The sequence below is a fragment of the Equus przewalskii genome, chromosome 16 (assembly GCF_037783145.1).
Source record: "Equus przewalskii isolate Varuska chromosome 16, EquPr2, whole genome shotgun sequence".
Classification (NCBI taxonomy): Eukaryota; Metazoa; Chordata; class Mammalia; order Perissodactyla; family Equidae; genus Equus; species Equus przewalskii.
In genome coordinates, this window is record NC_091846.1 from 72,079,647 (window position 1) to 72,092,785 (window position 13,139).

A 13,139-nucleotide genomic window follows, 5' to 3' on the forward strand; every position below is an offset into this window, starting at 1 on the left:
GAGTGGTGTTGATGGTGAGAAGCATGAATAAGGGAGTTCTTTTCCCTCTATTTCCTTCTATCATGGGGAAGACAAATAGATTAATGTGAAATAATCAGTAGGAAAAAGAAATATAAAGAGTAGGAAGTGAAGAAGCAAATTCTCAGAAGAGGAATAAATGTGGATTTGAAGGATTGACATTGACTTCATCATATGGAAATGAAAAAAAGGATGGGGGATGGTTGTTTCTGATGGGTGATGGTGGAGAAAGTTCATGCCTGAGTTCTTCAATTCTCTTTATAAAAGAGAAAGTAAGATCATCTCTGTAGGTAAGAGGTGTTAGAAAAATGTTGGAGTAGTCATAAACGGAAATTTAACTGGCAAAAGATAAATGAAAGGATTGCCAGATGACAATAGCGTCTTGTGAGATTGGGGATGAAAATGTAGTTCCCTCACCAGTGACTGAGTTGTGGGAAGCACATAATAATTTGATTACTAAAAAGAGAGAAAGCAAATTATGGGATTGGTTCAGGGCAGCAGTTTTGTAGAACAGGTGTACACAGATCAGATTTAACTGCATGTAACAGGCAACCTCAAGTAACAGTGACAAAAAAAATAGGATTGAGAGGACTAGGTGATATGAAGTTTCTGACTCGAACACTAACGCTAACACAGTCCCTGAGACTCAGCTTCATGCCATCTGGAAGAGCTTTCTCTTCGGTGGCTGCTGGCTGCTACTTCACCTGGATTCTTGGAAATGTGATCTGTGAAGTATCTATGTCTTTGAAATGACAAGATGTTCAAACACGTGAGGTGGCTGCCAGAAAAATTAATGCTGTCTTAGCGTACACCAACAGAAATTGAGTCTATGAAAAAGAAAATACCAGTGTTCTCTGACTTAGGAAGAACATGTCAATTTTGTACTCATTTCTAGACATCACATTTTGAAAAGAAGCTGGTTGATCAGGACATATGCAAGTATGATTGGCTGTAATGATAAGAGGTCTGAAAAGAAAATGCTAGAACTATTGAGTACAGGAAAGAGAAAATTTATGAGAAAAGTGATTAGTTACTTTTAGATATTGAATTGATAACACATAAGCTTGATTAGATATATTCCCCATAAAAAGGAAAGATTCAGAACCACTGGATGGAAATTATGTTGATTCAGGTTTAAGCATAATAACAAAACTTCTGGCAACAAGTAGAGCTCTCATAGTGAATGAGTTCATTTAGGAGGTTGTGCGCTTATTAGTGCAGGACTATTTCAAGCGGAGGCTTATGACTATCACTCAGTAGTGTAATGTGTGGTAGAAAAACTCCTGAAATGGATAGTAAGTTAGTCGAAATTTCCTTTAAAATTATTTTGTACCTCTTTCCAAGATTCTAAGAGATACCATCATTCTCCACAAAAAGCTTTTTAGATTTGGTTGTATACATCTCTAAATACGTGCTATTGAAATATTACAGAGGGATGAGTCGGAGATGTGAGTTCTGGTGCTGACTTTGATTTAATAAACTAAATCTTTGAGTAAATTATTTAAACTTTCTGCATCTCATTTCTATTTACTCTTTTGTAATATGTTCTTGGTAAAGAATATTAATATCTAAGGGGCCGGCCCCATGTCCAAGTGGTTAAGTTCACGTGCTCTGCTTCGGTGGCCCAGGGTTTCACTGATTCAGATCCTGGGCCGCGAACATGGCACTGCTCATCAGGCCACGCTGAGGCGGTGTCCCACATGCCACATCTAGAAGCACCCACAACTAAAAATATACAACTATGTACCGGGGGCTTTGGGGAGAAAAAGGAAAAATACAATCTTTAAAAAAAAAAAAGAATATTAATATCTAAGAAGATCTCTTCCATTACTATGAATCTCTATTAGTTTAGTAAAAATAATCATTCTAACAAGCTGCTTCTTTATATAGTATTAATATAACAATACCAAAAGAAAACTATATATGCATGTTCACACACACGTGTATGCATATAATTTACTTCTCTTCCTGTTTCTCCTTTTGGACTACTAAGGTCTTAAAGATAAAGCAGGTGTCTTATTCATATTTTGTTCTAATAGTGCTTACCACAGCATCTTGCACAGAGTAGATCCTCAGTAAATATTTCTTCACTTAATGAGACAGATGCCCTATCCCACACCCACCATACACAGATGGAGAATTTAGTGAAATAAATTCAGATAAAGAATACTCCAGATTTTATTTTGGTTGGGGCAGAGCAGAAGGGAGAAGAAAATCCTAATGGCAATCAAACTTATATAAGAATAAAATAATTTCTATGAAGATAATTTCAGTGAGCTACTTGGCCACATGGGCTCGCACACATCTGTGATGGAATAGGATGTTGGCTAGCTAGTCTTAGGTAAACAGTGTCCAGTGTTTAAAGTGCATGCCTGTCTTCTGTTTTGCCCCATATCCCGATATCTACACTAAAACATGAGGTTTTCTTCTTTATTGTTACTGAAGGACAGAGTTGAAAACTGGAAAGAACACTGGATTTAGAATAAGATAATCATAGATCCCATCTTGAATTCCTTATTTACCAAATATGTGATTTTACACAAAGCAATACAGTTCTGTGGAACTCAGTTTCCTTGTCTATTCAATGACCACTATGATATACCCCTCCTAGAATTGTTCTTAAAATAAAATGCGACACTGCGTCTGAAACCACCCAGTCCAATGTCAGGCACATAGTGTGTATTCCATCCATGTCATCTGGGGACAATGAAGAAATGGCTAACTTTAACTCACACATATGAGGCTCAAAGTGTGACCCTCAGGCCCCTGCCTTCATAGAGAGCCCTGGACCCTGTGGAAATGGCTTGAGGTATAGGTGGATTTTAGAACATAAACCAACACTTAAAAATTTATGATTTCTTCCCTCTCTTCCTGTAATATATATGAATGTTTTTCCAGTTTTATTGAACAATTCTCTCTCATTTTGCAATATACATTACATTTTCCCTTGAGGACATTAACTGAGAGAAATGTTATGAATTCTTTATACTCAATTTGTCCTTTTCTTTTTAGTACCTTAATGCATTTTTTTCTATTAATAGAGCTGGTTTATCTATTCTAGTAGTTATTTAAACATTTTTTGTATGTAATTTTGGTCAAACCCACTTGAATTATCAATGACATTTCTTTATAATATTTGTAATTTTTATTCTTTAATATATGTCTAAAATGAAGTCTTTTGAAAAACGTGGCCATTTCTAATCTCTCAAACACCATTTTTTTAATTTAGATTATGGATGCTAAATGTCACTGTCATTTACTTGCATGATACATCATGCATTGAGCAATTCATTCCTAAAATGTCCTCCGTGCGCTTTTCATCAGGGCTGGTCTCACAGATCTGTCTCACCTTCAGGACACCACATAACCTCTTCGTATCCTTAGTTGGTGAATCTGCTTCGGGAAGCTCCCTGCTTCCCACTTTATTAGGCAGCAAAGTGAACAGAAGGGAAATATGACCTATGTCTCTTTCAGGAAAAATGACATGGAAATGAAATGGATTATTCTCCTTTGTGGACTAAATGTTCCAAGGGTTTCTTCTAACTGTAATAAAACACATTTCTGTCAAAATTTTCACATATTCTAACTTTGTATTCACAAGATACGACAGATTTGCTAAATTAAACAATTCATCTGAACATTTAGTGAAGTGCTGATGAGAGGTGTTCAAATGATCACCTGCTCAGGCATCCAGCCACTGGCCATAGATTAAACCACAGCTTTTTCTATATTCTTTAAAAACTCTACTTTTTTACATAGCACAGGATTTTTGAAATAGTTTATTTCTCAAAGGTTAATGTGTTTGATTCATATTAAATTTCATGCATACAAAATAATCTCAACTATGCAATAAACTAACATTTTAAAGTTCACAGTTCTTGAACTCCTATCTTTATTGAATTAATGCCTAATAATCCCTGTTCCATAGAATAAATGCTTTTCTTATGTAGCTATATAATACATGGATGGAATTTATGATGCAAATTTGAATATGTTTCTCTATTTTAAAAGTAAGTGCTAATCAATCCATAAAAAAAAAATCCCTTTAGAGTTTTCCAAATATCATGCATTAATCTACTGAAATTATCTCTTTCCTGTCTACCTGCGGTAGGTGAGTCTACCTGATTATGTTTAATTAATTTAAAATTCTTCGTTCATTCTCTACATAATTATTTCTATAAACATTTCTTAATCTACATTCGGAAGATGAGAGAAGAATATGATTTTCATATGCTTGATTTCTTGCATTTGATTTTGGAAGAAACAATAAAATTCATTCTTCATTGATTTTTGAAACGTGTTTTTCCAGCTGGGATTATTTCAGAAGAGAGGTGTGCTTTCAAGGACGTGTCAGGAGGACTGCAGTTATACTCTGCTATTCAAACAGATTTAGTAGCTGTAGTCAGCTGATGTGGAACAGCCATATGAAAGTAAAATGAGGGTCTAAAACATACCTCACTGGGTTATTATGATAGTTAAATAAGAAAATGCACATGGGACTCCTAGGTACTCAGGAATACAGTACTGAACAGAACATTACCATTTTGCAAACTGCTCGTATACATTAAAAGAGAGAAAGATTTAAGTCTTTATTGAATTTGAGGAATCTTTCAACTGGCCTAGGAAAGCCAGTGAAATCCACTAGGCGTAAAGCACCCAGCACATTGCATAAAATACGGAAAGTTACTGCGGTGGGCTGAAAAATGGCCCCCAAAGATATCCAGATTCTAACCCCCAGAAACTGTAAATATGTGACTTTGCATGGTAAAAGAGATTTTGCAGATATGAGGATCTGTAAATTAGGGATCATGAAATAAGGAGATTATCCTAGATTATCCAGATGAGCCTGATGTAATCACAAGAGTCCTTATAAGAGGTAGACAGAACAATCAGTTAGTAATAGGAGATGTAATGATGGATGAAAGAAGTTGGAGCAATGTGAGGAAGGGGTCATGCATCAGGGAATGCAGCAGCTTCTAGAAACTGAAAAAGGCAAGGAACCACATTCTCCCCTCAGAGCCTCCAGAAGGAACTGGCCCTTCTGACACCTTGACTTTAGCCCTATCAAGACTACTTTTGGACTTCCACCCTTCAGAACTGTATGGTAATAAATTTGTGTTGTTTTAAACTACTACGTTTGTGGTAATTTATTACAGAAATAACAGAAAACTAATACAGCTCTTTAAAAGAGAGGACTAGAGTGAAATAGACCAAAATTGTTTTCCACACTCATTTAGTGATTTCACGTCAACTGCTGGCTTCACATGCACACAAACATGCTTGTGCACACACATAGAGGAATCTAGGTGCCTCTAGCTTTCCTCTGGTTTGCAGATTGGCAAACTATGGCATGCAGGTCAAATCTGGAGGACCACCTGCTTTGTACAGCAGTGAGCTAAGAATGCTTTTTACAAATGAATGTTTGTGATGGTTTGATTAAAGGGAACACCAACTTTGAATCCCAGCTAAGTGAAATTTTATCCCCCTAAAAAACAATTCTATTCTTCCTGTTAATAGACTTATTTTACAAAAAAATTTTACTCAAGGGGCTGGCCCCGTGGCCGAGTGGTTAAGTTCGCGCGCTCCGCTGCAGGCGGCCCAGTGTTTCGTTGGTTCGAATCCTGGGCGCGGACATGGTACTGCTCATCAAACCACGCTGAGGCAGCGTCCCACATGCCACAACTAGAAGGACCCACAACAAAGAATATACAACTATGTACCCAGGGGGCTTTGAGGAGAAAAAAAGGAAAAAAATAAAATCTTAAAAAAAAAAAAAATTTTACTCAATTATATTTTGAATTTCCTCCAAAAAAAACCATTGTGAAACTTTGTTTTATTTCTTGTTCTATAAGTACGTACATATCCTTGATTTTGCTTCTTGACCTACAAAGCCTCAGGGCTCTTTAGAGAAGTTTGCTGACTCCTGATCCAGCTAACAATGGATCTACAGTAAGGTGTCCTACTCCAATGACAATCACAGGATGTCTTTTTCCTGTATTCCTTGTCTCAGCATATGACAGTACTCTGTGCAATTCCTGAAGGTGTGTTAATTGACAAATTAAGTGATACCAACCAATATTATTCTAAGAAAGTATTATAATAGTTTCCTGAGGTTATTGAAATAAGAAATCTTGTTGAAAATCCTGTCTTCAGAAGGATTTAGAGAATGAAATTCCTTAAGTTTAAATAATGAGTTTAGACTCATCCCTAAGCCAGTGAAGGAGGAAATTTTGAACACAAACGAATTTGAGCATAGGTCCTTTCCTTATAGCACAGAACTGAAGCTGCATGTTTGAGAGATCACTTTCAATCAAAAGGTTCCTTATTTTCAGACTTCGAGTAAAAGAGGGATAATGTCACAAATCTTCCACCATTCTAGATTTCTTTCAATGCTTTCTCTTAAGGCTATCCTCAAACTAACTATTTGCTGAGTGATACTGTCTGAGAAAGGCATTCCAGAGGTAGAAAGAAGTGCTTTCGAAATTGATCTCCTTTTAAAAGAGAGTCAATGGCACCCAGGAAAGTTTTAGGAGTTACTGGTAGGAAATTAAATATTGAGTGATCTCTGTGTGCACATCATCTACCATCTTGTCTGAGCCAAGATCATTGAACTAGTGATATTTTTCAGAAACAGGCCATGTTATTAGGGCTCAGGAATTTTGCCTAATACGTTAAGCCACATAATATTAAAAAAATGTTTATCAAAAAGTAAAGTTATTGAAGATTTGGGGCCATTTGTTTTCTTTAAAATCTGAAGATTTCTATCACCTGGTAAGTTTCTAGCACCTTGCTACAGATAGAGAGACAACATCTTGTTGCTTGTTCTTTCTTTTTCTAGACGGGCACTGTCCCACTGTGGCTATTGAGCATGTGAAATTGGCCAATCTGAGCTGAGATGTGCTGAAAATAGAAAAAATACACCAGAGTTCAGACTTAGCATAAAAAAAAGGAATGACTCATTAACTATTTTATACTGACATATACATGTGCCTAATATATGCTGGTCACAATGCAAGATATTAAGGATAAAAGAGTGATGAAGGGAGATGATCCTAATCTTTGTGGAGCACATGGTCCAGGGTGTTAGACAACCAAAGAAAAAGATTATTATAAAGTGTGCCAACTGCCATTTTAGGGAAACTGAAAGTAGCTTTGAGATATATCACTTGGCAAGTAGAGCATCAAGGTAGCTTTCGGTTAGGAAAGAATAAGCAGGAAGCTAGGCAGATTGTAGGGTCTCAGGTTATGAAGGGTCTTGCAAGCTATACTACAGCAGTAGACTTATTCATTAGGAGTGTAAATCAAATAATAAATAACCCAAGACATGACTATCTTTGTAATTTAGAATTATCCTTTTGGTGAAAATGTGAAGAGATTGTAAAGAAATAACATTGGAAAGAGAGAAATTTAGGCATTTTTGCAATACTACAAACTAAAGATGCTAATGGCCTGATTCAGGTAACAGTAGTGGCATTATTCTCATTCATCTCTATGCTCAGTCAGCTTCATTTCCCATTAAATCGTTTCAAACTTTTGTTTGCTCCAACCAAACTCAACTAACCTCTGAAACCACGCTGTCTGTTTGTTTTGCCTAGCTAATTGGCTTTGTGCATCTTGTTTCTTCTTCCTGTAGTGGAACTCTTACTAATTCTACTTGTCAAAATTCTACAAAGATGTTAAAACACAATTCAAACGCTATCTCAGTCATGATACATTCTCTGATCTCCAAAGTGGTAGTGATTACTTCGTTTTGAGAACCATCATTACCATCTGTACCTCTTTTACTGCACACGGTGCATTCTGACTTGTATATTGCTACCCTAGGTACTTGCTCTATTTACTTGTCCCTTTACACTTATGAGAGAGCAGTATGTGTTTCACTGTACTTTTGCATTACCCTAGCACATAGGGATAACACATACTAGGACCTTTGCTAATATCTTTTAAAGTAATTAATTAATTAATATAGTTTGAAAGTATATTGCTTCAATTGTTTAAAAAATAGACCATGAAATTAAGCAAATTATTTCCTACATGATAACCTCTCAAAGACCTCTAGAATGATGGCAACTGTGTGTGTGTAGTATCTTGAAATCTGAACTACACCAATCGTTTTAATAGGTATCTACAAGGAGATCTTTCTGAAATTAAAAACGATAAACGTTTTTATGCTTTCTTTTCTGACTACTGAAAGGTCAGCATAAAGCCACTTGTGGGAATGGCAGCGAGTGAGCTCCTTCAAAGGGCCCCGGGGAAGGAATGTGGACTTTTCTCTCTAAGATAGTGGCTAAACTTACAAGTTATGATGCTCAGGCAGATGTTTTTTCACTGTTTTCTTATATAAAATCACAAACAATTATAAATAAAAAGGACATTTGGACAGTAGCTATCTCTTCCTTGATCAAGTTTCCAAATAAAGATAAAATGAGCATTATGGATCAAATAGAGTTATAGGGTCTACATTTAATTCTGGCTCTTGATTTAGAGTAATGCTGAATTTCCTAGGAGATCTTTTATTTGTCAATTGGGTAGAAATCATAACATTTTTCTTGATTTGTGTCTACTTTAATTTTGCTGAGAACAAATCAATATTTTAAATATGCACAATATTATCTGTCAATACTGCTATTTGAAGTTTAGCTGTTATTTTATAAATCACTATTGTGGCACAATGAAAGTTAGAGAAAATGAATTAAAAAGAAAAAATTTCATATTTCTGGAAAATAAAATTTATATTATAAAAATTGGCTAACTAATAATGGAAGAAGCTTATGCCAGACAATAATTAGGTTTTTCATGTTTAGGAGAATAACTCATCAAATACTGGGGCTTGAGCACATCTCTCCTATGCAAGCTTAATAGTTTACACAGATATCATACAGTAAAATATTTTTAAAAATCGGAGTTTTTGTTTTGTCATCACACTCTATTATTTCATGCTCAATTGTGGTTGAAAACATTATCTACACATCCTGTACCTATTGTGATGTAAAGTCTGTTACTAACCAGTAAAAATAGTTTTAAAAATCTAGAATTAGTTATATTTGGTTTGAATTTCCCCAAATGATAATAAAAAATACTTGCTTTAGGAATTTTTGAAAAGATTATAGGGCTACATCAAATATTGATTCTGATATTTCTTTCTTAATAACAACAAAGAAATAATGTTGTTAAAGTCAAAAGCAAATTGATATTAAAATTTTAAAGTGGCAATTGACAAGATTTTTTTGGAATAGGTAAATGATAGTAACTTAATAATATATTATTGAACTTTAAAACAGAGCTTTTCCTGTGAACTTTTAGATTCTAAGCAAGAGCAATGTATATCCTTGATATTAATAATAAAGAATAATAGTGACTGTTATTGGATTTTTAGTTTTTACAGCTTTTTATAAAATCCTATTGTTAATACTTATTTGGGACAAATGGGGAAGATTTGGAGATCATAAGGGGGACTTTGCCAACTTATGCTGTGGAGCTCATGTCGACTGTCTGATCCTTGTGTTAAAAACATCTATTTGGGATATCTTCCTCCTCTCATGCTAAACCTTGGCCTCCTGCCATCACACTTTTAAGTCATAGAATTCTTCCATACTTGTGCATGCGTTTAGAAAGGTCAAATGTATTTTGAGGGCCACTAGAATCCTTGATGGAGAAAGATACATTCATAACATTTGTGTATTAGTCATATGAACAGTGGTGGCACTGCTGTGTGGCTGTGTCAGGGCATGTGAGTAAAATGTGTTACCGCAGAAAGTAAATTTCACAGCATTATTAACATACAATTATAGTGCTCTTGTAAGACCTATCATGTGAATATTAAGCTAAGTATTTCTTTTTTCTTTCCATTTCCAGATTCCTAAGAATCTATTTGTAGGGGAAGTTGACATATCAAGGTCTGTAGATGGATGACTGTTATCTCCTTAGCTCCTAGACAAAGTGTAGGGGGATGTGATGGATTTAACTAGAAGGCATTGATCATGGTTTATCAAAAATACTACTGAAATTTTATACCCTAGAGGAAATTTTAGGGTTAAATAGGTTTGAAATAAGATTTGTAATATTAATTTGCAAAATAATAAGTTGATAGAATGCAACAGTTATCCATTAATGAAATTCTTATGTTAATGTGTTTGTTTCACATTAACTCACTTTTAAAATGTATGATTGTGGTGAGGGGGGCATTAGGACGTTTTATAACTGACAGTCTAATACAAATCAAAAGGCAATTATAGAATATGTTAAAATGGAGTTCAGGGTTTCTGACTTCTTTATCCTGGGATATAGAAAGCTGGAAGGAACATAGTTTCTATTCTTATAAAAAGCCAGACTAAGATCAAATTCATGATTTTTTCAGAGAGCTGAGACTGTAGAGAAAACAAATAGGAAGAAAGTCTCAGAGACGCAGTGCTTCTAGGGAGAGAGGAGACTGGAATGTGTGTCCACCTATTGTAGATGCAACAGAATGCCAGCGACAAGTGTTCAGCTACAACAGCTGACAAATTGGCAAAGGTTGAGTGTGGACTGTAGGAAAAGTGTAAAATCCCTATGGTAAGAGAAATCTGGGGAGTCCAATACACTCAGGAGTGGTCTTTCTCCACAAACTCTAGTAGGCTTTCGCAGGTAAGATCAAAGAAACCCGTGAGAAGTGTCCGTTATGCTGCAGCTCTAGGGTAGGGAAAGGGAAGCCATGTGTGAGGGATGAGACACTCTACCCTCCTGGATCCTCTCTTTCCCCCTTTGTGTGTATCCATTGTGGACAAAAGCCTTGATCTGTGGGAGGTTGGGAGGAAAAGGGCAAAACTGCTTATCCTTAGGCAGTGGTGAATGCTCTTTGCAGCTGGAAAGGGAAAGAATAAACGACAGTTCTGGGAGAGGGGCAGAGTTAAGTACTGAGCCCCAAAGGCAGCCTTGAGAAGAGCAGGAGATTGGAGAAGGCCACATCCCCAAGGCTGGGGACACAGTGCATGCCCAAAGCAGAGCCTTAATCAGAAGAACAGAGACAGCACCCTCTTACACCCACCCACAAGCTAAGAAGATACAAATAACAAGTCCTAGCAGGATACTGCTGGGAGAGGGCCAGTTGAGGAACAAATGGCTGAAAAGAAACCTGCACTTTTTCACAGCACAAAGGGAGGCTGTAAAACTCGTAATCAAAAAGACGTTGTTCTGTCAAACCATTCGCCACCGCAGACACAAGCAGCATCTCCTGGAATTTGCAGTCTTTGCTTCACTGAGAGTATCCATAGCAACAATAAATCACAAACACAGCTCAGCTCCTAACCAGATTAAAACAAACCCTTGTACTAAAACGTGTAGCAGAAGGAAAGGAAAGCCCATTTCCATGCATATCTTGTTATTTAAGTACTAGGAAGGGTGAAATGTCCCTAGGAATCACCAGTCATGGACTTGATTTGCCCCCTGTACTGAAACATAGAAATGTGCATTGTGATATACAACACTTATTGTCTTCACATGATTATTTAAGAACATGTTCTTCTAAATAAAATAGTTTTTACTGTAAAGACCTCTAAATACTCTCCAACATGGAATGATCTTAAGAAGTATTAGTTCCATGAGATTTTTGAAAGTTAGTCACTAAGTTAGCAAGTTTCAGTACAATTTATTATTACCAACAATGGGCAAGGTTAACTTTATTGGAGACCTTTGCCTTGGCTCTCAGTAATAATAAAGAATGATTTTTTTTTTTTTTAATGAAAAGTATAGATGTTCTCAGTGCTCTGCTTGTATCCTCTCAGCTCCGCGTGAAGGCCACTTGCAGCTTCATTGTGCAGTTCCCTTACAGGTCCTGGCTTCCTTTCTCAAGCAGGCTGCCTCTCTGCCTAAGGGCATCAGTCTAGAGCCGAAATGCCAATGAGTTAATGCCTGCAGTATCACCATCAACAAATGAGAGACAGGAACGGGTGGATAAATATCTTATTTTCTCACCTCTTGGTGGTCCAGCGTGGAGTTGTGTTTCAAACAGTCTCTCAAAGGATTGCAGGTGGGATTAACTCCAGGATACCTCTAGCAATGACCTGTTCATTTTCCTCTGCTTTTTTTGCTTTCCTGTGTTCTCTGTTTCACTTCTCCATTCCTTCACCATGCTTCCTGGGATCATCTCTCAAATAAACTACTCGCACCAAAATCCTTGCCTCAGTATCATCTTTGGAGGGAACCAAATGAAGACAGACATCATTTTTTTTGTGCCTGTGTATTGATACATATATATATATATATATGTATTATGTATAATAGATGTATATACATATATTTGATAACTGGAGTGGAAGAAAAAGATCTTGCTTGAGTGTGTATTCATTTCCTAGGGCTGCTGTAATAAACTACTACAAACTTGGTGGCTTAGAAGAGCAGAAATTGCTTCTCTCACAGTTCTGGAGGCTAGCAGTTTGAGATCAGGTTGTTGGCAGAGCCAGGGTTCTCTGAAGGCTTGAGAGGAGAGTCCTTGCTTGCCTCTTCATAGCTCCTGATGGGTATAGCTGGCAATCCTTGGCATTCCTTGGCTTGTAGATGCATCACTCTAATCTCTGCCTCTGTCTTCACGTGGTGTTCTCCCTGAATCTGTGTCTCTGTGTTTCCACATGGCTTTCTCATAAAGACACCAGTCAGTGGACTTAGGGGTCTACGCTAATCCAGTATGACCTTAACTAATTACATATGGAAAAAAGCTGTTTCCAAATAAGGTCACATTCACAGGTACTGGGGGTTAGGATTTTGTATATCTTTTTGGAGGATATAATTCAACCTACAATAGTATGTTTGTATGTTTTTATTATTATAATATTTAATACTTCCCATATTATATTAGATAATGATGAATAACTGACTACCCTTAGACTGATTGCAGTCTGCCTCGCCTCCAAATACAGTCTATGTTCTAAGTTCAGAATAAAAAATTAGAAGTGTATTCATATTACTACTAATCAAATATGTTTCAATATAAACAATTCAATGACCAAAACATTGTCAATTTTCTATTGTTTTTTTCTTCAAGGAGCTGAGTAATAAAAGGTATGTATGATCCCGGCCTATTTAGCCTTTTTTGTATCTCCATGATATTCATGTTGAGCTCAGCAACCTGCCATGAATCCTGGCATCCT